Genomic DNA, 14,877 nt, shown 5'->3' with positions numbered 1-14,877 from the left:
TTTTCATTAGAGTTCCTTGTCTTATTTCCTGAACTAGATTCACCTTCAATGGATTCATGAAAACCAAGACCATTTTTGATAGCAGGAGACCTTTGACTACTAAGAATATCATCCAAGATCTTAGTACTATCTTGAAATCGTAAGAGCTTATCCTTTTCTTCTAATTTATCATTTAGAATATTTACCTCAACTTGAAGTTGCTCTTCCCTTTCAAGATGTTGCTTCTTCATGTTTTCTTCAACTTTTCTTTCTTCTTCCAACTGATGTCTTAGTTCAAGAACTACGTTTTCTTGTTTTTCAAGAGCTTGGAGTAGTTCTTTATTCTGCTTCTTTGATTCTTCAAGATCTTCCTTTAGCGAGAGGATCGTAGCTTCAAGCCTTTCATAGTAACTGGATCTATCTCTGAGTTTCTTGATAGTTGTGCTTCTTTCATTTACTTCATTTCTTAATGATGTCACTTCATCCTGCAACTTTTGACATTGATTTTCCTTGTCCTTGAGTAACTTCCTTACCTTGTTTCCTTCCTCTAGTTGAGCTTTTAGTTTGGTAACTTCTTCTTTGAAAGCACATTCCCTTTTGTTCAATAGATCTTGTTGTTCTCTAATTTTTTCTGTAAGCCTTCTAAATACTGCCTCTATTTGATATCTTTCTTGCTCACCCATAAGAGCAAATTCAGTTGCTTCGCTATCACTTTCATCATCTTCACATGGATGGATACCAGAGGATAACAAATTCATACCTGATAGATCTTGTTCATCTTCATTCTGAAGTGATTTTGAACCTGAAGTGCTTCTTCCACATAATCCCCAATCGATGCTCCCACTGTCATAGACTTTCTGAGATGTCTTCTTCTTCTTAGGTGCTTTCTTCTTAAGCTTCTTTCCCATTGTTCCACGAATCTCCTTCAAGAGATCAAGATTCTACCAAAGGACCTACTCTAATACCAATTGTTGGAAATAATACTGAGAGGGGGGTGAATCAGTATTATCAAATCAATAAAACTTTTTCATCTCCATACTTAGATACATATACGCTACTTCAATTAAGGGAACCCGCGTGTATACGCAACTGTGTCTAATGCAACTAGTGTATATCCAGAATACTTATGATTCAGTTAATCCATTAAATGTTGATCTTTAGTTAGTGCATCAGAACTTTATTAACCATATGTATAGTAAGCAGGTGCAGTAAGACAGAACAGATCATCACACACAAGAAGCACACATGAACACCATGATATAAGGTGGAAACCCAATGTGGGTAAAAACCACCTGCTACAAGTCATCTCTATCTAATTTTAATAATAAACTTCATTTTACAATAGTTTTGTACTGGTTCAGTCTTATACCAGTACGCAGGCTTCTACCTGCAGAGGGCTAAAACCCTCTCTCATTTTCCAGACTCTCCTGGATGGGAGCTACAACCCCCTTAGCTCTTGTACTAGCTGATCCATTTACTAGCACGTAGGTGCCTGCCTACTGAATGCTCCAATCTTCACTCGTTCTCTAGCTGCTACTGGAAGGGAGCTACCACCCCCTTTGCTCTTGTACTAGCTGATGTACAAGTACGTAGGCACCGGCCTACAATCTCCTTTCATCCTCCAGGGACCACATTTCATACATTTTCAGACTGGATACTCCTGAAGCACAACACTATAATCTGAAGGCCACGTTTCATCCAATTTTCATACTGGACCCATCAATATCATTGAAGCACAAAACAATCAATACTAGCATCATCAATTTCTGAATCACTGAAACACTGAAACCCTGTCAACAACACAGTCACCAGAACATAGATTAGACAACAAAACTCTGCAATAACAATCAGACCCAACTGCAACTTCAAACATCATACTTCATAATGTATATGCTACTACGATGAATCAAACCTACGTACATACGCGCTTTCACCAAAGCCAACCCGCGTATAGATCTATAAATATTCAATCATGACTTGCAGCTATTTCAAACTTAAATTATACTCAGTTCAGAACATTACATGCGTTAGTATGCAGATCTAGAATAACATAATCAACCATATAGAGATAGTTCATTTCAAACCATTTGATCCCGATCTATCCTTAGATCTTGTTCTCCATCAACCGATGAGATTCCTCCTTAGCTCAGATCAAGCAATGCATCATCAACCCATAACCTGCATATTGGATCTCATGCTTCATCAGATATTCAATACTTTCTGAATACATTTGCCTAATGATCTTCCTCTCCTTTTATAGTCTTAAGCCTTACTCAATACCATGGTCCAAAACCATTGAGAACCAATACTAGGGACCCAATACCTAGGTTCAACACTTCGGACGCAATACCAAGGACCAAAACCATACGTCTAAATACCACGGGCCCAAAAATAAGCTTTCCCACATGTACACGCTTTTCCATGCATGAAAGTGCGTGCATACGCATACGCGACTTTTTATCAGAAATCCCGCGTGTATACGCTCCTTTGTATATATGAACCTGCGTGTATACCCTACTTGGTATATAGTGAACCTGCATATATGCACGACTTGGTACATAGTGAACCTGTGTATAACCTGTGTGTATACCCTACTTGGTATATAGTGAACCTGCTTATATACTCTGAGCCTACATATATACTCTTCTTTCATCATTCTTTGTAGTCTGATCATCAAGTCTTTTCTACTAATCTGCTACAATATGATCTGTCATCTGTGTGATTTGCCATCAAGGAAAACACTTGTCTCATAATGTCAACATAAGAAGGGAAGCACAAAAAAAATTGTCGACATGCTTTCAAGGCCACCCACATCAAAGATCACAACTTTGGGGACTCTTATGGACATGGAGCCATTCACCCATGATTCATACAAAGAGGCATATTCCTAAGATGTGGACTTCAAGGAGGTGCATCAGTAGTTGCAGAGTCAGAGTCATGTGCACAATGGTGATAGCACAGTTGGCTACCATCTCTGGGATGGGTTACGCTACAGGTTGGATAAGTTATATGTTCCTAAACGTGAGTGATTACAGTTGATCATAGAGGCTCACACGGGCACTTTGGTGTAGGGAAGACTATGGCTAAATTGCATAGGTATGTGTATTGGCCCAAGATGCAATATCAGGTAGCTTGGTTCATAAGAGGATGCATGCTTCATTTTACTAGCAAGCATAGAAACATGAAACATGGTCTATATCATCCCTTACCTGTACCTACTCATCCTTGGGAAATAATTTCCATGGAATTTGTGGGAGGTTTACTGATAACCAAGAAGGAGAATGACTACCTGTTTGTGGTAGTTCACAGGTTTAGCAAGATGTTTGTTCTATTTCCTTTTAAAAATACCATTAGCAAGTAAGAAGCAACAAAATTTTCCTTTGGATAGGTCTGGGAGAAATTTTGGATACCAAGTATCATTTCAGACAAGGATACAATGTTTCCCATTGCATTCTCGACTACATTGTAGGAGAAGAAGGACACAAATTTGAAGAGATCTACAAAATTCTACCCACAGAAAGATGGGTAGGCAAAAGTATTCAACAAGAATTTTATGCATCTCCTGAGGAGATACAACTAGAAGCATCTAAAGACCTGGGATGAAAATCCGATATATATACAACATTCTTACAATAAAGTAGTCCATACTTCTATAACAAAGTCCCCATTTGAGATTTGTTTTGGATATTTTCCACCTTCACCTTTTGAATATTGCATATGGGAAACAAGGAGGAGTGAGGGAAGATATTACAAGAGATTATTTAAGGGGTGAAACATTTATAGAGAAGATCAGGCAGATCCATCTATAGGTACAAGAAACACTGCAAAATTCATAGGAGAAGTATAAGGCTAGGCATGATCAACACAAAATAGAGAAGTCATTCAAGGTGGGAAATAGAGTATGGTTACAGTTGAACAAGGAGAGGTTGTAGGCGCCTTGTAATAAAATCAAGGCTTCGAGGTATGGTCCCTTCGAGATACAGGAAAATGTAGGTGATAATTTCGATCAGCTCAATTTACCACCATATATGCACATTTACTTAGTTGTGAATGTAGAGAATTTAAAACTCTATGAGCCTTCCACTCTAGATCGAGAAGAGGAACATGTCCTACCTTTTGTAGAGGATTTGGCACCAAATGCTTAGGCAGGGTTGATAGAATATATAATTTTGTAGAAGAGGTCCAAAAATACAAGACATGGTAGCAATACCTTTGGTAGATTGGATTAACGGGACAACTTCTAGGCAAAGCTAAATGGTACACTAGAGAGAAGGTGGAGGAAAATTTTTCTGACCTCATTCAGTAGAAGCTTTTGGGGACCAAAATACTCCAAAAATGGAGAGGTTTGATCCATATTGGATAATTATATTTTTTTTCCTCAATATCAATGCATTTGGAGTGGAAAAAGTGGAGGAATTGGCTCATGGGACCGTTTTTACCAGAGGGACCCAGTTTGGCAAAATGGGGTCTGAAACATTCCAGGAGAATTTTGTGGCATAAAATGATATTTTTTATGGGTAAAACTTTATTTCTATAGTGCTACACCATTTCATTTTATTATACACACATATATCTTTCCAATGGTGTAATAATAATGTCAATCGGAGTCTGTATGCAAATGTTATGCCACTTAGAAGTTGACCTTCTTGTTTTCAAACCCATAGTTTAAGAGGATTTCGATTCAGCCCCTATTATTCATGGAAAAAGGGGTTAGCCATGTGATTATGATGTAAAATACTCTAGAAGATTCTATATTGTAACTCTAGTTAAGAGTTGATGTAGTAAAAAATAAACACTAGTAGGCTATCGAGTTGTGTTATAACCAAACCACTAGGAGGAAGAGGCATTCCATTCTTTCAAGAGAATTTTGTTCAATAGTTGAGGAAAGATTTCCATGAGAGATAGGAGGTAGAGAACACATAGAGGATTTTTGTACTATAGCAGCCCATGGGCCACAGACATTACTTCTTTGTATCTATAACCATATTTCCAGTCAGAGAAAGTGAGCAAAGCGGCCTCACCTTACAGTTGGGTTTTCTCCCGAAAGGGTTTCCCAGAGAGCATATCTTGTGTCTTATGTGTGTGTGTGTGACTTATTCTTTTGGTCTCTACTTTTCTACATAATTTCCATTCACATGCATGTACAAATTGCAATTAAATATACAGAACTTAAAGTTTAATAAAATTGTAATAGTGTAGACTCTCAAATTTTTAATATAATATTATCAGATTTGTTTTAACGAATTGTCTAGTGGAATATCCATGGTAGTTTACAGATCATTCAATATGAGAGCGTGTTTCTTTGGGAATTTTTTGGGGATTTCAAGGATCTAGATTGGTGGTGCCAAAAATCATAAAACCATAATCATGGCAAATGAATAGTGTGATCCTACAAAGATGAGGTTTATGTGGTTGGAACAAAAAGTAGCAGATATCAACTGCAATGTAAGCCTCCTCATGGAGGCCTTGAATATTAAGTTGGGGATATTTGGAGAAGATGAGGGTTTGAATGTAGAGGAAAAATCAGAATGAGTATCTAAAAATTGTGGAGAAATGGAGTACAAGTCAAAGAAATGGCCCAAAAAGGATCAACCAAGTTCAAGTGTCGTGAACCAATCATAGTCCCTATTTAAAATGGAGGCAAAAGTCAATATCAAGTCGTACCATGGATAGATCGATGTTGTGAATATGAACCACTAGTTGCAGTAACTGGAAGTTTATTAGAGTGTCCATCAGATGGAGGAAGGGAAAATATCTCATTCCTATGGTTGAAATTAAAGGGCCATGCATTGACTTGGTGGTAGAGCTACACGGAAACCCTGAGGTTGGAACGAGAACCTTCATTGACTAATTCGAAAGATTTCAAAACCCTCAATAAGTAACAGTTTTATCCCATTGGGTATGTGGAGGACCATTGGATCCAGTGGCATTACTTCAGGAAAAAGGCGGGCCAAATTATGTAGGAGTACACCACGAAATTTAGGTAGCTGGCTATAATTTTGGCTCTCTCTCCAAAGAACCCAGATTTACTTCTCATGTATTTTGGGGATCTACACAACCATTTGCGTGAGAAAGTGATGTTGTTCAAGCCCAAATCAGTGGATGAGACTTGTGTATAGGCACAATATCTGTAGAACATAAGCCTAAACAAATCGCAATCTAGTGGATCGTAGAAGAAGGAGAAACAAGAAGCTTCTAAGGAGGGGAAGAAGAAGAAAAAGGGGGGGGGATATAAGAAGATCACTGCTACAACACACTAGTGAAAATATCCTAGAAACCACTACAAGATCAAAGGCCATACATAGGACAAATGTTGGAAGTTGTATTCAAAGCTAAACCCAAAGAACAAGAAGAAGAATCTCATGGCCACTGATTTAAGCAACCAAGTTGAAAGAAACTTGAATCTTGATTAGACGATTATATGTACATTAGTACAAAAGGATATGAATCTTAGTAGCCTTCAGCAACAAGAAGAGAAAGAAATGACCAAACTCTTCCATATAAAGATACAGGTCAAGACGACAAAGATTGATGCTCTATTTGACTCAGGATCAAATGAATATCATTGCAATAGAGATAGTCAATAAACTAGGGTTGGAAGTTTGTGATCATCCAAACCCATGTCCATTGGGATGCGTAAATAAGGATGCAGAGTTGAAGGTAACAAAACAATGTAAAAATGGATTTTCTATCAGTGTTGATTATATTGATGAAGTAGACCTAGATGAAATCATTCATCATCAATGTGCATAAAGCCAAGTCGCAAATAACGCTAGTAAGTACCAACCAAGCCAAGAAATTGATCCATTCTAGCAAGAAGTATGCTTTATTATTTTTAAGAGAAAGTCAATCTAAAGAGGAGTTAATAAGTGGCAAGGCATCCATGGGGGGTGTACTAAGAAATAGAAACAAAAATTGGACGAGTTGTTACAGGCATGCAAGGTTATGATACAGGAGCCTAAAGCATTACCACCTAAGAGAGAAGTGGAGTATGAGATCCATATAATGCCATACACCCCATTTCCAAATATTGGGATGTACATACAGTCTCTTATAGAAGAAAGTAGGTGAAGAAACAGTAGCAGAAACTACTGGAACATGGTGTCATTTGACCAGGTACATCACCATGTGGATCACCCATTGTGATCGTGCCAAAGAAGGATGGGACTTGGTGGATGTGTATAGATTATAGTGTGTTGAACAAAATAACACTTAATTAAAAATATCCCCTACCCAGGATGGATGATCTTCTAGATTAGTTGCAGTAAGCAAATTACTTCACCAAGTTGGAATTGAAGTTTGGATATCACCAAGTTCAAGTCAAATAAGAAGATACATGGAAGACCCCATTCAAAACTAGGCAAGGAGTGGTTAGTCATGCCATTTGGCCTATGTAATGCACCAACTACATTTATGATATTAATGAAATACATAATACTCCCTTTTATAGATTCATTTCTTATTGTCTATTTGGATGATACACTGGTATATAGTAGTACCTAGGAGAAGCATATGTCACATTTGACCTAGGTGCTAGAAACATTGAAGAAGCACCAGCTGCTAGAAAATCTCAACAAGTGTGAGTTTGCGCAGCAGTATTTCGTGTATCTAGGGCACGCGATCGGCCGAGGGGAACTAAAGACAAATACTTCCAAGATGGAGGTCATCATGAAATGGTTGGTGCCTACTAATGTTTCTGATGTCAAGAGTTTCATTGGGGCAGCACAATATCTAAGGAAGTTCATAGCCTCATTTCCAGCGGTAGAAGTACTACTCCACGCCATAATAGCAAGTGGTAAGAGTTTCTAGTGGGGAAATAGTCAACAAAGGGATTTCAAAGAGCTAACTAAGAAGACCATCCAAACATCCGTTTTGGCATTACCAAACTTGCATCAAACCTTTGAAGTGGAGACAGATGTGAATGGGTATGCTATGGGAGAGGTATTGATGCAGGGAGGAATGCCTGTATGCTACCATTCTTAATTATTTCATGGGGTTGTGCTTAACTACCCTACCTACAACAAGGATCTATATGCCATAGTGCAAGATGTGAAGAAGTGGAAGCACTATCTAATGGGAAATAAGACAATAATCCACACAAATCACCAAAAATCATAGTACTTGCAGGCCCAAACTAAGCTACAGTAGATGAGACATTACAAGTGGGTGGGGTTTTTACAACAGTTTCATTTGGTGATCAAGTATAAGAAGTGAAGCACAAACAAGTTGACCGACGTTCTTTCAAGGCCACCCACATCAAATATCACAACTTTGGGGATTGTTATGCACATGGAACTATTCACCCATGAGACATACAAAGAAGAATATTCAGAAGATGAGGACTTCAAGGAGGTGTATCAGTAGTTGTAGAGTTAGATTCATGTGCACGATGGTGATAGCATGGTTGACTACTATCTTTAGGATGGGTTACTCTAGAGGTTGGATAAGAAATGTGTTCCTGAAGGTGAGTTATTATAATTGATCAGAGAGGCTCGCACCTCCATGGTCGCAGGGAACTTTTGTGTAGGGAAGACCATGGCTAACTTGTAGAGTTATGTGTATCTGCCCAAGATGCAAGAGCCGGTAGCTAGGTTCATAATAGGATGCATGCTTTTTTCTACCAGCAAGCTTAGCAATAGAAAACAAAGTCTATATCATCCCTCACATGTACCTACTCATCCTTGGGAAAGAATTTCAATGGACAATGTGGGAGGTTTACCGACAACCAGGAAGGGACATGACTACCCGTTCTCGGTAGTTGAGAGGTTTAGAAATATGTGTATTATGATGCCCTGTAAAAGGACCACCAGTGAGCAAGAAGAAATAAACTTGTTCTTTCGATGGGTCTGGGTGCACTTTTGGATACCAAGGAACATCATTTTAGACAGGGATATAAGGTTTCTCAATGCATTATGGACTATATTGTGGGAGAAGATGGACACAAAGTTGAAGAGATGTGAAACATTCTATCCACAAACAAATGGGTAGACAGAAGTAGTCAAAAGGACTTTGGTGCAACTTCTGAGGGAATACAACCAAAAGAATTTGAAGACTTGGGATGAAAATATAATATATATTCAACATTCCTACAACATAGGAATCCACAATTCTATAGGAAAATCCCCATATGACACTTTTTTTGGATATTTTCCACCTTCACCTTTAGATATTCCATATGGGAAACAAGGAGAAGTGAGAGAGGATCTTATAGGATATTCTTTAAGGACTAAAAAATCTATAGATAAGATCAAGCAGATCCATCTATAGGTACAAGAAACATTTCAGAAGTCATATAAGAAGTATAAGGCCAGACATGATCAACACAGAACAAAAAATTCATTCAAGGTGGGAGAGAGAGTATGATTACAATTGAACAAGGAGAGGTAGCAGGGGCTTGGTAAGAAAATCAAGTCTTTGAGGTATGATCCCTTTGAGATACTGGAAAAGGTTGGTGATAATGCCTATCAACTCAGTTTACCACCATATATGTGCATTTACTCAGTTGTGAATTAGAGAATTTAAAAATCTATGATCTTTCCATGCCAGATCAGGAAGAGAAATGGGTCTTACATTCTGTGGAGGATTTGTCACCAGATTCTCAAGCAGAGTTCACAGAAGATACAATTTTGCAAAATATGCAAATGCCTACAAGACAGGTGTAGCATGATCTTTGGTAGATTGGATTTAAGGGACAACTTCTGGGAAAAGCTAAATGGTACACCTAAGAGAAGGTGGAGGAAAAAATTCCTCGCCTCATTCAGTAGAATATGTTGGGGACCAAAAGCCTCCCAAAATGAGGAGGTTTTGATCTAATTGGATCATTATGTTTTTTTCATCCATCTGGATGGATTTGGAGTGGAAAAAGTGGAGGAATCATCTCACTAGACCGGTTTTACTAGGGAGACCTAGTTTGGAAAAACAAGGTCTAAAACCTTTTGGGAGCATTTTGAGGAATCAAACAATGTATTTTGGGGGTAAAACTTTGTTTCTTTAGGCAACATTATTTCATGTTCTTCTACACATAGAAATTTCCAACTACGCAATAAGTGCGTCAATCAGAGTCTATATGCAAACGTTATGCCACTAAGAAGTTGACCTTTATTCTTTCACACTTATAGTTCGGGAGGATGTCGCATTAGCTCCCATTATTCACGGAAAAAGGGGCTATCCATGTGATTAAGATATAAAATACTTTAGAAATTCTATATTGTAACTCTAGTTAATATTTGATGTAGTCAAAATTAACCACTATTAAGATATCAGGATGTGTTATAATCGGACCACTAGGAGGAAGAGGCATTCCATTCTTTCGAGAGCATTTTGTTCCATAGTTGAGCAAAGATATCCACGAGATATATTAGGTAGAGCACACAGAGAAGATTTGTGCACTGTAGTATCCCATGGGCCACAAGCATTACTTCTTTGTACCTATAGCCATATTTCCAAAAAGAGAAAGAGATCGAAGCAGCCTCTCCATCTAGTTGGGCTTTCGCCCAAAAGGGTTTCCCTTAAGAGCATATCTTGTGTCATATGTGTGTTTGTGAGCTTATTTTCTCATTCTCTACTCTTTTTCTTAATTTCCATTCGCATGCATGCACTAATTACAATTAAATCTACAGATCTCAAAGTTTAATAAAATTGCAATAGTGTAGAATCTCATGTTTTTAATATAATATTATCACATCTATTGTGACGAACTGTCCAATGGAATATCCACGGTAGTTTACAGATCATAGATAAGGCTTGATTCTTCTTACACTATATTGTGCGTGAATGTTTAATGTATTTTTATTACTTCTTAAGTGTTATTCATCAAGAAATTATACAAATGTTTAATCTTTCAAGAAAACAAAGAGACATAGACACCAAAATTAGGCTCCAAGCTAGGGAAAATCCCTACAAGGGGAAAACCCAACAATCCTTCTCTTATAGAATCAAATAAAAATTATATATCCAAGACCAAAACTACCACGAAAACCTCCAAGTCACCTCCAAAGTCAACATAGGTCAAATTGGTTAACTTCCTGAAATTTCAAGCCTATAGTAGCACAACAAAATTTGTCCTATTCATGCTTGGGAGCTATGGAAGGTCTAAAATATTTAGTCAAGTAAGATTTTTTTTTCTTTTTTTTTTTACTTTCATCCTCTCTCCTTTCAATTCTACTCTTTGTTCTCCTTCTTATGGTTTATATGTACTCCTTGTTATGGCCATGGATGATCTTCCAAATGAGGATATATATATATATATATATATATATATATATATATATATATATATATATATATATATATATATATATATATATATATATATATATATATATATATATATATATATATATATATATATATATATCGAGGAGGTCAAAAAGGTGTCTATTAGAGGACTAGGCCAACTTGTTCCGAGGGTTGACTTACTCATTTGGTGGATTTTTACTCAAACAAAAATTTGAATTCCTTTTTATTACAAATGTCCAAATGGGACATGACTCAAATACATTTTCTTTTGACTCATAATAAATTATTTTTTACTCTTTTTGACACTATAAGCATGAAGGACTTGCTTTCACCAAAATAAAATAAATACATCGATGATGGATTTACATTACATTATGAAGACCGACAATAGTTAAAAATTCAACACCTCTCCCTTATCCATCATCTTTCCTTATCTCTATCTCTCTCTCTCACTCTCCTCCCCCCGCGCGCACCCCCCCTGGTTAACCCCTCTATCCCTCCCTCTTTCACCCTTCCCACCTCGATTAACCCCTCTATCCCTCCCTCTTTCACCCTCCCCACCAACATAAACCCACCTCAACCATTAGTCCCTATCCCTCACTCTCTCTCTATCTCTCTCCTTCTTTCTCACTTTATCTCCCTTGGCCCCTCTATGCCTCCCTCTCTTAGCCTACCCATGCCCCCAAACCCACCTCAACCTTTTTGCATTTGTTAGAGTCACCAGTTGAAGGAATGCATCGATGTCCTTATCACTACAAACATATTGGTTTTTGGTAATCGAAACATGCACACATTGTTGGCACTGAAAATAAGCAAGTGTTTCTTTTGAATATGTGTGTGTGTGTGTGTGTGTGTGTGTGTGTGTGTGTGTGTGAGTGAGAGAGACACATTATTTTTCGATAAGCTAGACTAATATATTAACCACTAAACTATATACTACTATAGAGTTGATTGTGTAGATTCTACATATATAACTTTTTCTTTAAATTAATGATGTGTACTAGTTTTAACAAATTTTTCTTGACATATATCAAAATCTCAAAATACATCACTATTCTATTTCTACAATAACTTTTTAGGGTCTTAACAATTTGGAAAAAAATTATATAGCACACTAGAAGACATTAATACCTACAATATTTTATATATATATGACTATTTCAGGTTGTACTAATGGAAGGTCTTGTACTTTCAAGGATATAATGAATTTGACAATTTCATATATATATATATAGCAAAAATAGGTATGCACGAGAACAATTTGTTGTCTACAACTCCACAAGTTTTTATAGCAAGATTTCATAATTTAGATACTCAAAGGTTGCACTAAGAGAATTTATATTTTGCATAAAAATATAACATAGCAATCTTACGAAGACTAATTTTAACAATTTTTTCTTGACATATATCAAAATCTCAAAATAAATCACTATTCTATTTCTACTATAACTTTTTATGGTCTTAACAATTTGGAAAAAAATTATATGGCATACTAGATGACATTAAGATCCACAATATTATATATATATAACCATTTTAGGTTGTACTAATGGAAGGTCTTGTACTTTCAAGGATATAATGAATCTCTATATATATATATATATATATATATATATATATATATATATATATATATATATATAGATATATATATATATATATAACGAAAATAGGTATGCAAGAGAACAATTTATTCTCTACAACTACACAAGTTTTTATAGCAAGATTTCATAAATTAGATACTGGTTGTACTAAAAGAATTTATATTTTGCATAAAAAGGTAACATAGCAATCTTAGAAAGACTTGAAATTCACATAATTAGACACAATACATATAAATATAAATTATATACTCTTAAAGACAACTGATTTTCCTACATTATATTCTTTGAGGCTATTTTCAAATTCATTGAGTTAGTACCTCTAATTATTCCAAGAAATTATCATATTGTGTTTTTAATGTTTTAAATAATAAAATAACACTCCTTAATTTGAATATTACCTCTAGAATATGTTTGTTCTCTTTTTGATATATATATATATATATATATATATATATATATATATATATAGATATATATATATATATATATGATTGTGTTTGGTCTAAGGTTTGGAGTCTATTGAAGAGTACAGGGAACAATAGGCCGGGGACATGATGGAGCGCGTCGGTCTCGGTTAACAAGGGTTAGGGCACCTGTAGATACCGCAGGTGCATGAGGGTTATACTGTCTCTCACCGTTTCTCGTCGTTTCACACTGTTGCACCCGCGTCGTTTTCCCCGCCATCCTCGCATCGTTGTTGTCCGTTCCGTTCCCGCTAGCAAAGATGGAAGGTCACATGGAGACCGACCTAGTCGACTACTCCGCAGATCCGCTCGAAGACCAGGTCTGTTACACTAAAATTTGTCACCATGACTATTTGCAGTCAGTATGGCTCCATCAATAACCATACTGTCCTCCTTGGCAAGTCTTATACCTCTGCTCCTCATGTCAAACTCCAAAAAAGAGAGAAAGCCGTTAAAAATCAATATAACTCTGGTTCCACACTTTCTCTTACTCTTACCTGCGTGTACGCACCTCAAGTTCATAAAACCTGCGTACTTGTACGCTCTGTCTATAAAGGGGTGGGTGCGTACTCCTATAAAGGTCAAAAGGCGCAAGTTTTACTTCAAAAAACTTACTTGTGGTCGATTCTAGAGCATTCTAGAAGATGGTTTGACGTGGATTGAGCGCCTCCAGATGGTTCATGCATCCCAATGAAAGAGGAACTTATCCCATGAAGAGAGGAGCTATCCCTTTGAAAGAGGGGCTTATCCCATTGATGGTGGACCTGTTTAACTTCCTCCAAAGCATTATAAATACAGGCATTGGGCCAGAGGGAGGAGAGGTTGAAAGCTGAACATTCCTAAGGGTAGATGCTGCTGAAATTAGGACTCCCTTTTAGAGCTTGAGAGGAGAGATCCCAATCCTTTCTTAGCTTCATTTGGAAGTGGGTGAGCTGATCAAAGTAGAGGAGAACTCTTGCTGGACCCTGGGAGGGACCTGCACAACACCAAGGCACTGGTTGTAATGGTTTCTTTTGTTTCCAATTAATATAATTAAGTTCATTTTTCTCAACAAGTTGTTATATATAATTTGTTTCATAAACTCCTTGGTCTTTATGATGAATATGTTTTATTATATGAGTTATTCAGGTGCTATGTAATTGTTTGCTTGTTAGTGAATGCAGGCTTCAAGGAGAAGGAGCTCATCTGGATCGGAGAGGCTTGGCTGCTACAAACAGAATTGGACTAGAGGTAAGACTTAAACACCTGGTTGCTTTTATTTTAAATGCATATTTAGGGAAAGATAGTGCTTGATTGTTTTGTTTGTCACTAGAAAAGCCTTGTTTTCTAGGGAGGTCGGTTTTGTCCACAAAATTGACTCTTTCCGCATGAATATCCCCATACCCAATCCTTTTGGCCCGAAGCTTCAAAGTCGGAACGTCAGAAAATTCGATTCCAGTCCCAACAATACAAAATTATTGGAGATACTCTTTATTGCCGTGGGGCGGACTCTATCTTTCGACATTGTTTAACTCACGAAGAGGCTGAAAAGGTTCTAAATGACTGTCACTCTGGAGCGTTTGGCGATCATATGTCTGGGTATGCCACAGCCA

This window comes from Pinus tabuliformis, chromosome 6 (assembly GCF_031772625.1).
Source record: "Pinus tabuliformis cultivar Carrire ecotype Pingquan chromosome 6, CPIR1, whole genome shotgun sequence".
NCBI lineage: Eukaryota > Viridiplantae > Streptophyta > Pinopsida > Pinales > Pinaceae > Pinus > Pinus tabuliformis.
Note: the sequence above shows the minus strand (reverse complement) of the source record.